Raw genomic sequence first — 14,545 nt, 5'->3', positions numbered from 1 at the left:
TGTGTAGTCCAACTCTCCTATCCAATATATTGAAGGTAAAATGCTGAAGACAAGTGCATTTATTTTTTATGATGCAGAACAAATTACCACAAGCTAAGTGGCTTAGAACAACGTACATTTATTATCCCACAGTTTCCATGGGTCCTTAACTGGGTCCCCTGCAATGGAAGTGTTGATGGGAAGAGGGGTCTCATCTGAGACTCGTGGACTTCTTCCAGGCTCATTCAGGTTGTTGGCAGAATTCAGATCCTTGAAGTTGGAGGACAGAGGCTCTCAGCTCCTAGAGGCCATCCCTTTCCATGGGTTGTTCACAATATGGCTATCTGCTTCTTCAAGGCTAGAAGGAGAGCATCTCGCCTGCTTCAAGTCTCCTTTTTTAGGGAAGGTCTGGACTCTCGTTTGTAGAGCTCCCCTGGTTAGATCAAGCCTACCCTGGATTTTCTCCCTTCTGATTAACTCAAAGGTAACTGCTTCGGGACCTTCATTACATCTGCAAAATCCCTTCACCTTTGCCATATTATATTGGTTCCAAGAAAGTCACAGGCTCTACCCACACTCAAAGGAGAGGATTACACCAAGGTATGGATTCCAGGGGGGTGGGAATCATGGGAATCATCTAAGAACACTGCCTCTCACAACAAACTTGTGCATATTGAAGCTGACTGCACTGACTGAAAAAGAGGATATATGTTGGATGTCAGAGTTCATATCCTATCCAAAAGGATGACAGCTTAGAATAATAAGCCAAAAGTAGCAGAAAGAAACCTGAGACCCACACTTAGCTTTTAACACAGGAGAACTAGCTTAGAAGCAGTTCCTGGAAAAAAGACTTGGGTTTTAATTGTTTATAAGCACAATAAGTAATGTTTGTATAATGCAATTAAAAAAATCAAAATGTAATTTACAGAGCAATAATAAATATATAGCATCCAGATTGAGAAAGAAAACGTAAACAGTGAGCTTGGTATCATACGTGCCAAACTGCATCTGGAAAATTTTTTTGGCAGTTCCGGGTTTGACATTTTAAGCTGAACATTACTCAAAGGAAACCTTGAAATCAAATCATATGAAAAATGGTTGAAGGAACTATGGATGTTTATAAAAGAAACTGAAGAGGAAACAGAATTGCAACTGTGTACAAGTTGAGGAACAGAAATAAGACTCATAGATGAGAGTTACAAGAAAACATATTTCTCCTCAGTATAAGAAATATAGTTCTAATATGTAGAGGTGTATGCAAAGGAAATAGCCTGTGGGAAAGAGAACTAATATTCAAAGCTAATCCTATCCATGGATGCTCTTGATTCCTTTTCTACCTCCATTAATTATGTCCTTTCTCACTTTTACCTTTGCCTAACCCATCTTCTCATTGGTGATCGTGCATAGGTTTTTCCCATCATGTACATGAAGTAAACTTCCTTGGCCTCACATACCACCAAACTACCGCCTCTTTCTCCCATCCTCTTTGAAGCCTGGCCTTCTGAGAGAGTGGTATGTGCTTGTGATCTACCTGCCATAGCCTTCACTCCCCTGTCGGTCCACCCAGCCTGGCTTTTGCCCCACCCCAAGCCACCCAAACAAATCTTTGTAATGTCACTGTGGACAAATGCTCTTTGCAATTTCTCTTGCATGACACTATTGACCACATCCTCCTTTTTGAAATAATCTTTCCTTGGTTTCTCCAGTATTACACTTTCTTGACACCTTTTAGACTCCTCCAGTCACTCTTCTAAGCCTCCCTGTGGTCTCCCTCACATCTAACACACATTGATGTTCACTGACATTCCACCAGGCTCTGTCCTGGGTCTACTCTGTCCTTTTTTTACATGGTATCCTTTGCTCTTTCTATGACTTCTAGTGTTCTAAATGCCACTTATGCATTGTGACACCTTACTTCCAGGGTAACTTTCTTTCTTCTGAAATCTAAGTCTCTATCTGCAAAAACCAACTGGAAGGCTTCACTGGAAACCCCCAGAGTCACCTGAAATTCAATGTGGCCAAGCTTGAAATCATAAAATCATAATCCCCCACCATGGCCCTCCCCCAACCCAAACCTTCCTCCTTCAGGTTCCCCATTTCAGAGAATGGCTGGCAAGATGTCATCCTGGTCCTCTCCCTCATCCTTACCATTTCTCCCTAGCCCGTCAGTCTGCAAGTCCTGAGGACACTCTCCAGATCCATCTAATTTTTTCCATTCCCACTGATACTACCTTATTTCAAACCATCAATTTCTGCTTCAATTACATCGTTAACATCAACCTTAACTTCACTAACATTTATGGAAATATTACCATGTACTGGGAACTATTCTAGAACTATACACACACACACACACACATATATTCCTCAAAACAACTCTATGAGATTAGGTACTCTAATTTCTCCCATTTTATATAGGTGGAAATTGGGAAAGTAAGGCCCAGAAAGATTAAGAACCCTCCCCATGTTCACACACCCAGTAAATAAAAAACCAGGATATGGACATGCAAGCTCAACCAGTTCACAACTTGTTGTAAGGGCTAAATGAATCTTTTTTGAATTAATAAACTAAATGAATTAGGCAAATTCTAGTTGATTGAATGCAAAAGGCATTTTGGTTGTGGGTGATAGATTGGACTATAAAAGTATTTCTCAGTTGTCTTTGACTAGAACTTTAAAAAATTTCCTATCAATTGTAATCTCACATTTTTGTCTAATACAATACCACATACTTGGCTTTCACAGCAATATCAAATACAATAAAAGTTTCTAAGCATTTACTCCCCATTTCTGTACTCAATCATTATGGCCCAGTAAGAGATAGTGGACTGGCACCAGTCTGTGGATCACACTTTGAGTTCTACTGGATTACATGATCCATGAGGTCCCTTCCAATTTTAAGATTATGTATTCTGTAGCATTATAAGTAGGACCCAAGGGGGAAAAGTCTTCTCCCTTGAGAGTTAATAATGAGCCAGTGGAAGTCATCTATTCTAAATGTACAAATCAGAAGAGTAGTGTGTGTTAAATGCTATGGTGAGGAACCACACATACATTTAAAAAGATGCAGAATACATGTTCCTCAATCTTAGCATAAATCTAGTAGGGTGGACTTGACCAATACCTTCAAAATGAGGAAGAGAGAAGAGTATGGTTCAGAATGTGTCCTATAAGAATATATAAACAGAAGACCTCATTCAGGTGGCAATTATTAGGGGATATTTTAAATATGGAAAGCTATTCGGCAGTTTTTTTAAAAAATTGAGACTTGTGGGGCACCTGAGTGGTGCAAGTTGGTTAAATGCCCAACTCTTGGTTGGTTGTGATCTCAAGGTCATGATGTCAGGATCGTGAGATCAAGCCCTTTATCAGGCTCCACACTCAATGTGGAGTCTGCTTAACGTTCTCCCTCTCCCCTTGCCCCTCCCCACTCCCATTTGTACATGCAATCTCTCTAAAAAAATAAAAAATAAAATAAGAATTGAGGCTTCCTCACATATACTGAAATTGAAATATATCCAAGGGATTTTAGGTGAAAAAAAAGCAGCCAAATATGGTCAACCTGTGTAAATTGCTATTGCCAATTTTATATCCAATGAGTAATTTGTATTTGGAATATACAAAGAAGTCTTACAACTCATTTATAAAAAGACAAATAACCCTATTTTAAAAACTAGAAAAGGATCTAAATAGACTTTTCTCCCAAGAAGACATAAAAAAGGCTGATAAGCACATGAAAATATGTTCAAAATCATTAGTCATTATGGAAATGCAAATCCAAATTACAATGAGATTCCACTTCACACCCAGTAGGATGGTTATAATAAAAAAGACAGATAATAACAAGTGGAGAAATTGGAACACTCATATATTGCTGGAGGGAATGTAAAATGGTGCAGTCACTTTAGAATACAACTTGGTAGTTCCTTAAAATCTTTTTTTGTTGTTGTTCCTCAAAAACTTAAACACAGAGTTACCACATGACCCAGCAACTGCACTCTTAGATACATATGCAAGAGAATTTTTTTTTTAAGATTTATTTATTTATTCATTCAGAGAGAGCAAAGAGAGAGGCAGAGACACAGGCAGAGGGAGAAGCAGGCTCCATGCAGGAAGCCTGATGTGGGACTCGATCCTGGGTCTCCAGGATCACACCCCGGGCTGCAGGCGGCGCTAAACCGCTGCGCCACCGGGGCTGCCCTGCAAGAGAAATTAAAACATATATCCACACAAATGTTCACAGCAGCATTGTTCTAAGTTGCTAAAAATAGAAACAACCCTGATGTCCACGAAGAGACAAATGATGCACAGATAAACAAAATGTGGTATATCAACATAATAAAATATTATTTAGCAACAAAAAGAAATGAAATACTAACACATGCTATAACGGGGATAAACCTTTCAAATATTATGCTAAGTGAAAGAAGCCAGTCACAAAAGATCACATATTGTATGATTCCATTTATATGAAATATCCAGAATAGGCAAATCCATAGACATAGAAAATACATTAGTGGTTTGCCAGGGACCGAGTGAGGAGGGAATGGGGAGTGACTGCTAATGGACACAGCATTTCTTTATGGGATGATGAAGATGTTCTAAAATTATATTGTGGTGGCGGTTGCACCTCTGTGAATATATAAAAAAAAAATTGAACTGTACATTTTAAATGGGTAAAAGGTATGTATGTGAATTATATCTCAATAAAACTGTTAAAATAATTTTATTGCTAGCTCCTTGGAGCAATTCAGAGACAGATTAGCAAGAAGGATTACTGGTCTGTTAAAATAATTTCTATGTTTTTATGCATCTCTAAACTTAAAGCTATGACTCACTGTTTACTAACTCCACTAGCATTACAAAAAGTAAAAGATTAAAAGTGAGAGTGATTTTATCTGCATAAACACAGCTTAGTGAAGTGCCTCAGGTGCAGAATTAGTATAATAGGTTGATGCAAGACAATGTTTTATTAAAAATAACACACGCTTTAAAATACAAGTTCCTCTCTTGTCTCTGAAAATTAACAGCTATTCAGCTATTCGTATTTTTGAAACTAAAGTGTTTTGATAGTTCCCAATTGTGAGATATATGAAATAAATACCTCAAGAAAATCTATTGAAAAAGAACTATTCCCTAAAGTCTTATAACCAGAGCTCGCTCCAAGAAGGCAAGAAGTTGAACAGGCAACATGACCATCACTTGAACATGTTATTTATCCACTTCGGGTCTCTGTATATTCTGGAAACCAAGACATGTTCTTCAATTTTCAGTTTGAAATAATTTCATATTTAGAGAAAAGTTGCAAGAAAAATATTAAAAGAATTTCCATGTACCCATTATCCATGTCCATATGCACTAATATTAAATAATTTGGGGGATCTCTGGGTGGCTCAGCGGTTTGGCTCCTGTCTTCAGCCCGGGGCGTGATCTTGGAGTCCCGGGATCGAGTCCCACGTCGGGCTCCCTGCATGGAGCCTGCTTCTCCCTCTGCCTGTGTCTCTGCCTCTCTCTCTCTCTCTCTCTCTCTCTCTCTGTGTCTCTCATGAATAAATAAATAAAATATTTTTAAAAAATAAAAATAAAAATAAATAATTTGTCACATTTGCTTTATCATAATCTCTCCCTCCACCTTCCACTTTTTTTCCCCTGAACCTTTTGCAGATAGCATGCCCATTTACCCCCTTAATCCTTCAGTGTGGATTTCCCATATTTCCTAACATATTCCTAACATATAATCTTAAATAGTCACACTACAGTTGTTGAAACTGGAAAAATAAGCACCGATGCAGTATTTTATCTTATCTATAGTCCATGTTCTAATTTTACTGATTGTTTGAACAATGTACTTTACAGCAATTTCATCCTAGTGTAGCATCCAGTCCAGTATCATACATTGCATTTAGTTGTCATGTATATTTGGTCTCCTCCTATCTGGAACAATTCTTAAGCCTTTTATTTTTACTTTTGTCTTTTATCAATATTTTTTTAGTATTTTTTATTTTTATTTTTTATTGAAGGATAATTAACTTACAGCATGATATTAGTTTAAGGTGTACAATATGATGATTCAACAATTCTATACACTTCTCCGTGTTCATCAAGATCATAAATATTTTTATTTAATTCAGTATTTGTAAAGAGTATGGGCCAGTTATTTTACAGACTATCCCTTGATATGGGTTTATCTAATATTTTCTCATGATTTGATTCAAGTAATACACATCTGGCTGGAATACTACACAAATGATGTTGTGTCTTTCTCAGGGTCTCATATCTAGAGACACATGATGCCCATTCAGCTTTATTGGTGATGCTGATTTGAGCCATTTTGTTAAAGTCTGCTTCCTTTACTGTGTATAGGTTTTTTCTTTTGTAATTTATAAGGAATTAATGAGGAGATATTTTGAGACTAAGTAAATATCCTATTCCTCATTAAGCTCTCTTCCTCCTTGATTTAGCAAGATAATTTAAAATAAGCCTCACAATTAAAAAAATAGTCTCAACAACACAAAGACATGAAAAGACATTCCATGTTCATCAATTGGAAGAACAAATATTGTTAAGATGTCTATACTACTCAAAGCAATCTACAGATTTAATGCAATCCCTATCAAAATACCAACAGCATTTTTAACACTACTAGAACAAGAAATCCTAAAATTTATATGGAACTACAAAAGACCCAAATAGCCAAAGCAATTTTGAAAAAGAACAAAACTGGAGGTATCACAATTCCAGACTTTAAGTTATATTACAAATTTGTAGTAATCAAAACAATATGGTACTGGCACAAAAATAGACACATAGATCAATAGAACAGAATAGAAAACCCAGAAATAAATATACAAATATATGATCAATTAATCTTCAACAAAGCAGTAAAGAATATGCAATGGAAAAAAAGATGGTCTGTCCAACTAATGGTTCTGGGAAAACTGGTCAACTATATGCAGAAGAATGAAACTGGACCACTTTCTTACACCATACCCAAAGATGAACTCAAAATGGATTAAAGACCTAAGTGTGAGACCTGAAACCATAAAAATCCTAGAAGAGAACCCAGGGGGTAGTCTTTGACATGGGCCATAGCAACATTTTTCTAGATATGTCTTCTGAAAAAAAAAATAGATATGTCTCCTGAGGCAAGAGAAGTAAAAGCAAAAATAAACTATTGGGATTATATCAAAATAAAAAGCTTCTACAAGGCAAAGGAAACAATCAACAAAACTAAAAGACAACCTACGGAATGGAAGAAGATATTTACAAGTGACATATCTGATAAAGGGTTAGTATCCAAAATATATAAAGAACTTGTACAACTCAACACCCAAGAAAAATATAAAAATGGGCAGAAGACAAGAACAGCCATTTCTCCAAAGAAGACATTCAGATGGCCAGCAGACACATGAAAAGATGTTCAACATCACTCATCAGCAGGGAAATGCAAATCAAAACCACAATGAGATATCACCTCATACCTGTCAGACTGGTTAAAATAAAAAACACAAAAGACAACAAGTGTTGGTGAGGATGTGGAGAAAAAGGAACCCTGGTGCACCATTGGTGGGAATGCAAACTCGTGTAGCCACTGTGGAAGACAGTATGGAGTTTCCTCAAAAAGTTAAAAGTAGAACTACCTTGTGATTCAGTAATCACACTACTCGGTATATACCCAAAAATACAAAAACTCTAATTCAAAGAAATACTGCATCCCTATGTATAGAGCAGCATGATTTACAGTAGCCAAATTGTGGAAGCAGCCTAAGCATCCATCAATAGATGAATGGATAAAGAAGTGGTATGTATATATGGTAGAACATTATTTAGCCATAAAAAAGAATGAAATTGGGGCACTTGGGTGGCTCAGTAGCTGAGCATCTGCCTTTGGCTCAGGTCATGATCCTGGGGTCCTGGGATTGAGTCCCATATCAGGCTCCCCGGAGGGAGAGGAGAAACTGCCTCTTTCTCTGTGTCTCTCATGAATAAATAAATAAAACCTTAAAAAAAAAAAAGAATGAAATCTTGCCATTTGTGATGACATAGATGGAGATAGAGAGTATAATGCTAGGCAAAATAAGTCAGTCAGGGAAAGACAATTATCATACGATTTCACTCATATGTGGAATTTAAGAAATAAAAGAAACAAACAAAGGAAAAAGAGAGAGAGAGCGCCAAGAAATAGACTCTTAACTCTAGAGAACAAACTGATGATCACCAGAGGGGATCTGGGTGGGAGGGGGATGGGTTAAGTAGGTGACAGGGATTAAGGAGTGCACTTATCAGATGAGCTATGGGTGATGTATGGAATTGCTGAATCACTATATTGTACATCTGAAACTAATAAACACTGTGTTAACAAAAAAACAGTCTCAAAATTCTTGACATGTACAGAAATTGTCTTCTTGCCACATGTTTATATTGAAATTGTCTTAGATTATACAGACTCAGGAGGGCAGGAACTAGACTGAAACTTACTTGGTAAGAATGTAATAGTAATATGTGTTCATAATAACAATGAAAAATACTTAGCAGCAATGAAAGGTGAGCTTAGATTGGATATTTCAAATGATACATCCTTTCTATGGAATGCTATGCAACCATTTCAAAAATGGAAATAGTTTTATATATATTGAAATTGAAATATCTCCAAGAAACTTTCATGTGAAAAAAGCAGGCTATATTAAAGTATGCATAGTATAATTCCATCTATGTTTCTTAAAACTATATTTGTACTTTTACATATTAATGTATGTAAATTTATAAAGACTAGGTTGAAAGAATATACGCCGAACTGTTAACAGTGATTACCTCTCTAGAGGCAAATGGGAAAATGGAGAGGGCATAGTACTTGTTCTGTGGGGAATAAGACATTCACTTTTTAGTCTAGACATCTCTGTTTTTAGAACAAGAATCTATTTATGTTTTGGTGAAATATATATATATATATATTTAAAACATGTATTTGCTAAAAACATCTACATTAGCATGATTTTCAAGATTTTCTTTTTTGACAGTCTGATTACTATTCACGTGAATAAAAGGCCTTGCAGATAAATGAAGTTTTCTCTACCTCTATCTCACTGATATACATGTGATATGTATATGTTATATGTATATCGTGATGTGTACGTATATGATATGTAAATGGTGCTTCTGAAAAATTGAAACCTGAAAAATTATTTTCTGCCATTCACCAATATTCCCAACTTTCACAGTTGGTGGTTATTTAACCTATAGAGATTTCAGTTAATTATATTGAACTTGTCAGTACTCTAACAAACCAATAATGTAATTAGCCTCCAAGAACATTTACTAAACCTCCGACATTTGCTAGGGAAGTAAAGTTGTGAGAGTGTAGAGTTAACAAAATCACTCTCAGTCTTTTCTATTGTTATTTATATGGAGAGTGTCACATAGCACTTTACTTACAGTGGCTGCTATTTTTAACTTGTTATTTGTTGAAAATTTCAAAAATATACAAAAATAAACTATCTCAATATATCCATCAATCATGAATAATATTGAATAATATTGAATAATAATCATCAACTCAGTTAATTTTCTTTCATCTCCCCCTTACCACCACCACTGTTGGGGGACAATTCTCCACGGGTCTCTTGTGTTTCTGCATATTTTGTGATTAGAGATGCTGACTGCCTTGTTATGGACTCTTCAAGGGTGCTTGTATAGTAAACAATATTGGACAATAAAGATAGTGTATCTCTTAGTTGCAGAGGGCATATTTTTAACTGACCACTATAACAAAGATATCTCCCTGTGGGGTAAGGTCAGGCAGGTGTACTTACTTCCCATTATAAAAGATTCAGGCTCTCTAAACTCAGGGGTCCCCAGCTATGATGCAAACCCACTGCTTGCACAACATCCATCTGGGCTGCTTCACTTTGTCCCATGGGACTTGGAAAGGAAGAGGGATCTGATGTGAACATGAAAGTCGTGCTGCTTGCTATTCAATGATTAATGAAGTCCTTTACCTCTGACCCAAGGGTTTCATATCTTCTGCCAGTGTCCATGAAACTGGCAGACTAACTTATGAGCTTGCAAGTAGGGTAAAACCTAAGACTCTTCAGAGTTCTTGACATCCACTTCCTCTTTCCCATATTATTTTGAACAAATCCCAGACACTATGTTATTTTATCCATAAATAAAATAAAACTATTCTGAATATTCTTTGAAACTATTATAATCAAAGATGATGGAACTTAATTCCACACAAGTGTTTATATACATACACTAATACCCAGAGACCAAGTTTGGTAACTACAGGCCCATGGTCCTTTCCTCCAAAGAAATTCTTGGGATTAAATAGATTTCAAAATCTAGACTTTTCAGATTTTAAGAAGGTCACAGAGAATATAAACTATATATTAAATAATATTTGCAATGGGCTTGGGACAGCTCACAATAAGCAAAAGTTGGTATTTTTGCCATGAAACATGAATATTTTCATGTTTCATGTTTTCAAACACAAAGTAGGGTAGAGACTATAACTAATCTTCCTCCAGTTTAGTTTCAAACTTTGTCACCAAATATGTTACAAAAAACTGTTGCTTTTCAGAGGTTAGGAATTTTCAGGACTGCAGATAAGAAACTATGGACCTGAACTTTTTAAAAAAGATTATTTATTTATTTATGCAAGAGAGACACAGAGAGAGGCAGAGACACAGGCAGAGGGAGAAGCAGGCTCCATGCAGGGAACCTGATGTGGGACTCGATCCCAGGTCTCTAGGATCACACCCTGGGCTGAAGGTGGCACTAAACCACTGAGCCATCCAGGCTGCCCTGGACCTGAACTTCTTTCATCAGGTTCAAGATTTAGGCCCTCAGTATCCTGATAAGCAGGACCACTTAAAAAAAAAAACAAAATAACAACAAAAAAACACCTTTTCAAAGTCCCTCTGTTAATGAGTCTGGCCTCTTTTAAAAAATAGACAGGGCCAAAATGAAGTCCTTTAATGCAATGATAAGATTTCAAATCACATGTACTAATTTGACTACATTAATGATGTGTGATATTTTATCATGTCTCCATTTTGTGAGTATTAAACATTTCTGAGCTCTCATGATCAAAGTGGAAAATGAACGATAAAGTTATTGATGAACTCAGATTAAAAAAAGGTCACATACAAAAATTAGAAGGCAGGTAAAATAAAATCTTTTTAAAAAAAGGCAGGGGGCAGTCCAGGTGGCTCAGTGGTTTAGCGCCGCCTTCAGCCAAGGGCCTGACCCTGGGGACCTGGGATCGAGTCCCGCGTCGGGCTCCCTGCATGGAGCCTGCTTCTCCCTCTGCCTGTGTCTCTGCCTCTCTCTCTCTCTCTCTCTGTGTCTTTCATGAATAAATAAAATAAAATCTTTAAAAAAAATTAGAAGGCAGGATGTTTAATCAAGGATGAATAAAAAAGGGACCCAGACCAGATCAAATCATGTCTGGAAGATTAGGGGTTATTTATAGCTGTGTTCACACAGCAAAAGGAACAAGACTCACAATCTGTACACAAATTGTGTTCATGTAAGATGGAGAAAGCAGGATGCCCAAGAAGCCTTTTTCCTTCTGTTCTCCTGCTAAGTATAGGCTGATAAACTTGAAACTAACATGGATGAGTTTAGAACAGATAAGAACATGGTCCAGAACACCTGACTGCTCTAAAAATATCTACCTCTTCAGGTTTCATGGATTGCATCTTTGAATAGGAGGAAAGAATATCACACTATTGAGTATCCACTATGTATCTGACAATTTGCCAGGTGATTTATTTGTACTGTTTTCCTAATAAGAATAAAGAAGGTAAAGTTCAGGGATACTGAGTAGTCTAAATGAATGAATGAATGTCTTCATGTGGACAAGCATTTGTTACACTTTGCTAGGTGCCAAGCATTGTTACATAGATTTCAATACGCAGATGAATGCATTAAATAAATGTACACATAGATGAAGGCCCAGGACTCCAACTTCCAGAAAGTTCCCAATTTAGTAGGAATGATAGATATGTAAGCACATACTTATAGTGTAATTTCACACATGTGGCTGTTGTGGCTGAGGATTTAAAAATCAGACCATGGCCCTTAGAGATTTAGTGGGGGAAAAAGAAGGGAAATATTTTACCAATCAGAGGCTGGGGTAATCAATCCTATCTCCTAAAAACACTGAAATTTAAGGCCTTCTTTATATTCATATACAAAGTAAGATGCTTCTGAGAACTGTGTTGTGATCGACACAGAAGAAGGTTTTCATGACTGTTGAGTAGGCAAGGGGATACTGATGTCATAAATAGGCAAATTCAAAAAGCTACAGAAAAGAGTGCTGATAGCTGTGGGAGTATAGAGGATCAGAAGGTCAATGTCATTCCCTTTTATAAATTCTCCTAGCTTATTTTATTCATCTACTCATTCCAAGGATTGACAGCAAGCTAATCAACCTATAGTTTGTAGTGTTCCTCCTGACTGGAAAAGAGACCATTTGCCCAACTCTTACCACCCAGAAGTTCTCACCCAGACATTGCATATTCCTCAAGGATTCCATAATTTCATCTACTGGATCTTTTGCTTGGCTTGGTGCAAAGAACACAGGCTTTAGGTTCATATATCAGTTCTGTCACCATGTCTGATGTATAGTTTCTCCCTAGTAGACAGAATTTTTTTTATATAATCTAACCTTTAAAAAAGCCAAAACCCTAAATATGAGACAATGACTTGGCAGAGTAGCAAATTCATCAATCATGAGATAATGGCATCCTAGAGTTATTATTTTGAAGAATGTAAAATTGAATGATGCCCAAAACAATTAAACTTAGAAATAAATACATGTTCCTGTCACAAGAAAAGAGGTGTATTTGTACAAATGTAATTGAGGTGGCAGCAAAAGCAAAAAATAAGATAATTAAAAGCAAAACAATGCAATTATAGTTGACCCTTGAACAACACGGGGGCTGGGGGTGCTGACGCCCTGTGCAGTTGAAAATGGGCATATAACTTTTGATTGCCCACAAACTTAACTGTTCATAGCCTACTATTGACCAGAAGCCTTACTGATAATGGAAACAATCAATTAACACGTATTTTGTATGTTTCTTTCCTTTTTTTTTTTTTTTTTTTGAGAGAGAGAAAGTGTGTGCATTAGAGCAAGGGTCAGAGGTGAGAGGGAGAGAAACTTTTTTTTGTTTGTTTGTTTGTTTTTGAGAGGGAGAGAATCTTAAGCAGGCTCCACACCTAGTGTGGAACCCAATGCTGATCTTTTTTTTTTTTTTAAGGTTTTATTTATCTATTCATGAGAGACACACACAGAGAAAGACACAGAGACACAGGCAGAGGGAGAAGCAGGCTCCATGCAGGGAGCCCGACGTGGGACTCGATCCTGGGCCTCCAGGATCATGCCCCGGGCTGAAGGCAGCACTAAATCGCTGAGCCACGCGGGCTGCCCACCCCCCCCCACCCCCACCCAATGCTGATCTTGATGTAAGACTCGATCTCATGACCCTGAGATCATAACCTGAGCTGAAATCAAGAGTCCGATGCTTAACCGACTGAGCCACCCAGGCACTCTGCCCATATTGTATATCTATTATATACTATAGTCTTACAATAGAGTAAACTACAGAAAAGAAAACGTTCTTAAGAAAATCACAAGGAAGGGGTGCCTGGGTGGCTCAGTCAGTTAAGTGGCAGACTCTTGGTTTCAGCTCAGGTCATGATCTCACAATTGTGAGATCAACCCCCCTGTTGGGCTTTGTGCTCAGCACAGAGTCTGCTTCAGATTCTCTCTCCTTCTCTTTTTCCCTCCAGCTCATGAGAGAGAGAGAGAGAGAGAGAGAGAGAGAGAGAGAGAAAGAAAGAAAGAAAAAAAAGAAAGAAAGAAAGAAAGAAAGAAAGAAAGAAAGAAAGAAAGAAAGAAGAAAGAGAAAGAAAGAAAGAAGAAAGTCACAAGGAAGAGAAAATAAATTTACAGTAATGTACTGTATTTATCAGGGAAAAAACCTGTATATAAGTAGACATGCACAGTTCAAACCCATGTTGTTCAACAGTCAACTATATACTTTACAGTCAATCATACCTCCCATCCCACATCACTATGGATAATTCCTGCTATTGCCTTAGATGCTGGCCCTAAAATCAGGTGACATGGGTATCAGCTTCTTTGCTAGTTTGGATGCTGACCCCAAGTCTCCTCCTATACTTCCGTCTAGAGAGGAAACATGTTAAATAGGTCCCAATGGGTAAGAGGAGGGAGAACTTTCCAGGGATCCCTGTGGGTACACTGCCTATCAAGATTTGCCTGGTGGAACCTCAGGTGACAAGAAGCTACTCAGAACTGACCAAGTTCCTGAGGGTAGAGAAAAACTACAGAGCAGGAGAGGGGCTCCAACTGTGTCCCAAATGACAAAATGTGCATGTTTCAAAGTTTCATAAAGGACCAGTCATGAATTCAGAAAATTTCAGCACAACTAATCTCTAAGAGGACAAAAGCATTTGCCAAAGATTATTCCTCACAAAGTCATCTCTACTCACTCTGGGAACTGAACCACCTCTGCTTCCCTTGGCACTGAGGTTG

This window comes from Canis lupus, chromosome X (assembly GCF_003254725.2).
Source record: "Canis lupus dingo isolate Sandy chromosome X, ASM325472v2, whole genome shotgun sequence".
Lineage (NCBI taxonomy): Eukaryota > Metazoa > Chordata > Mammalia > Carnivora > Canidae > Canis > Canis lupus.
Note: the sequence above shows the minus strand (reverse complement) of the source record.